This window comes from Bombus fervidus, unplaced genomic scaffold (assembly GCF_041682495.2).
Source record: "Bombus fervidus isolate BK054 unplaced genomic scaffold, iyBomFerv1 scaffold0020, whole genome shotgun sequence".
In the NCBI taxonomy this organism is placed as follows: domain Eukaryota; kingdom Metazoa; phylum Arthropoda; class Insecta; order Hymenoptera; family Apidae; genus Bombus; species Bombus fervidus.
Genome location: NW_027212583.1, coordinates 4,364,994 through 4,368,736, shown reverse-complemented (window position 1 = coordinate 4,368,736; position 3,743 = coordinate 4,364,994).

The following is a 3,743-nucleotide window of genomic DNA, read 5'->3' as shown; positions in this document are numbered from 1 at the left end:
ACGTATAATGTCATGTAGTATTAAGGTATAACGTATATCGTCACACAGTTTCACGTCATGACGTATAACGTTAAATTGTGTGACGTCATAACGTATAACGTCATATAGAAGGACGGTAACAGGTATAACGTCATATAGTATTGCGCCATGACGTATAACGTTATATTGAGTGACGTCATAACGTATAACGTCATATATTATTGCGTCATTCCGAATGACGTCATATAATATTGCGTCATAAGGTATAACGTCACATAGTAATACGTCATTACGTATAACGTCATGTAGTATTAAGGTATAACATATAACGTCACATAGTAATACGTCATAACGGATGACGTCATAAAGTGTTGCGTCATAACGTATAACGTCACATAGTACTACGCCACAACGGATGACGTCATATAGTATTACGTCATAACGCACGTCACATAGTAATACGTCATATCTTATAATGTCATGTAGTATTATGGTAGAACGTATATCGTCACACAGTAATACGTCATGATGTATAACGTTATATTGTGTGACGTCATAACGTATAACGTCATATCGATTTATGGTACAACGTATAACGTTATATTGTGTGACGTCATAACGTATAACGTCACATATTAATACGCCATAACGTATAACGTCATATGGAATTACGGTTTAACGTATACCATCACATAGTTATACGTCTTAACATAAAGCGCTATATTATGTTGCGCCATAACGTATAACGTCACATAGTATTACGTCATAACGTATGACGTCATATAGTATTGCGTCATAACGTATAACGTCACATAGAACTAAGCCACAACGAATGACGTCATATAGGATAACGTCATGGCGTATAACGTCATATAGAATTGCGTCATAAAGCACAACGTCACATAGTAATACGTCATAACGTATAATGTCATGTAGTATTAAGGTATAACGTATAACGTCACACAGTAATACGTCTTGATGTACAACGTTATATTGTGTGACGTCGTAACGTATAACGTCATATAGTATTACGTCATGACGTACAACGTTTCGGAGTATTACGTCATAACTTATAACGTCACATAGTTATACGTCATAACGTATAATGTCATGTAGTATTAAGGTATAGCGTATATCGTCACACAGTTTCACGTCATGACGTATAACGTTAAATTGTGTGACGTCATAACGTATAACGTCATATCGAATTACGGTACAACGTATAACGTTATATTGTGTGACGTCATAACGTATAACGTCATATAGAATTACGGTACAACGTATAACGTCATATAGTATTGCGCCATGGCGTATAACGTCATATAGTATTTCGTCATAACGTATAACGGCTTATAGTAATGCGTCATTCCGATTGACGTCATATAATATTGCGTCATAACGTATAACGTCACACATTAATACGCCAGAACGTATAACGTCATATGGAATTACGGTTTAACGTATACCATCACATAGTTATACGTCTTAACATATAGCGCTATATAGTATAGCGTCATAACGTATAACGTCACATAGTACTACGTCATAACGGATGACGTCATATAGTATTGCGTCATAACGTATAACGTCATATAGTATTGCGTCATGACGAACAACGTTATATTTCAATGTGTAATAACGTATAACGTCACATAGTAATACACCATAACGTATAACGTCATATAGTATTGCGTCATTCCGGATGACGTCATATAGAAATACGTCATGACGTATAACGTTCTTTAGTATTGCGCCATGACGTATAGCGTCACATAGTACTACGCCACAACGGATGACGTCATATAGTATTACGTCATAACGCACGTCACATAGTAATACGTCATATCTTATAATGTCATGTAGTATTAAGGTAGAACGTATAACGTCACACAGCAATACGTCTTGACGCATAACGTTATATTGTGTGACGTAGTAACGTATAACGTCATATAGAATTACGGTACAACTTATAACGTCATATAGTGTTGCGCCATGCCGTATAACGTCATAGTATTACGTCATAACGTATAACGTCATATAGTATTTCGTCATGACGTACAACGTTATATGTTATTGCGTAATAACGTATAACGTCATACAATATTGCGTCAGAACGGTTGACATCATAAAGAATTACGTCATGACGTATAACGTCGTATAGTATTACGGTAGAACGTATAACGTCATATAGTATTGCGCCATGACTTATAACGTTATAAAGTATATCGTCATAACGTATAACGTCATATAGTATTACGTCATAACGTATAACGTCATATAGTATATCGACATGACGATTAACGTTATATGGTATTGCGTAATAACGTATAACGACACATAGTACTACTAGACAACGGATGACATCATATAGAATTACGTCATTACGTATAACGTTATATAGAATTACGTCATAACGTATAGCACTATATTGTATAGCGTCATAACGTATAACGTCACATAGTACTAAGTCATAACGGATGACGTCATATAGTATTGCGTCATAACGTATAACGTCATATATAATTATCTCATAACGTATAACATCACATAGTAATACGTCATAACGTAGAATGTCATGTAGTATTGCGTCATGACGTATAACGTGATATAGAGTAACGTCATAACGTATAACGTTATATAGAAGAACGTCATAACGTACAACGTCACATAGTAATACGCCATAACGTATAATGTCATGTAGTATTCCGCCATGACGTATAACGTCATATTGAATTACGTCATAACGTATAACGTCATATTAAATTACGTCATAACGTATAACGTCACATAGTTCTACGTCAGAACGGATGACGTCATATAGAATTACGCCATGACGTATAACGTCACATAGTAATACGTCATAACGTATAGCGCTATATTGTATTGCGTCATAACGCATAACGTCACATAGTATTGCGTCATTCCGAATGACGTCATATAATATTGCGTCATAACGTATAACGTCACATAGTAATACGCCATAACGTATAATGGCCTATAGTATTGCGTCATTCCGAATGACGTCATATAATATTGCGCCATGACGTATAACGTCATATAGTATTACGTCATAACGTTTAACGTCATATAGTATTGTGTCATGACGTTCAACGTTATATGTTATTGTGTAATAACGTATAACGTCAGAAAGTAATTCGTCATAAAGTATAGCGCTATATTGTATTGCGCCATAACGTATAACGTCACATAGTATTACGTCATAACGTATGACGTCATATAGTATTGCGTCATAACGTATAACGTCACATAGAACTAAGCCACTACGAATGACGTCATATAGGATAACGTCATGACGTATAACGTCATATAGAATTACGTCATAAAGCACAACGTCACATAGTAATACGTCATAACGTATAATGTCATGTAGTATTAAGGTATAACGTATAACGTCACACAGTAATACGTCTTGATGTACAACGTTATATTGTGTGATGTCGTAACGTATAACGTCATATAGTATTACGTCATGACGTACAACGTTTCGGAGTATTACGTCATAACTTATAACGTCACATAGTTATACGTCATAACGTATAATGTCATGTAGTATTAAGGTATAACGTATAACGTCACACAGTAATACGTCTTGATGTACAACGTTATATTGTGTGACGTCATAACGTATAACGTCATATCGAATTACGGTACAACGTATAACGTTATATTGTGTGACGTCATAACGTATAACGTAATATAGAATTACGGTACAACGTATAACGTCATATAGTATTGCGCCATGG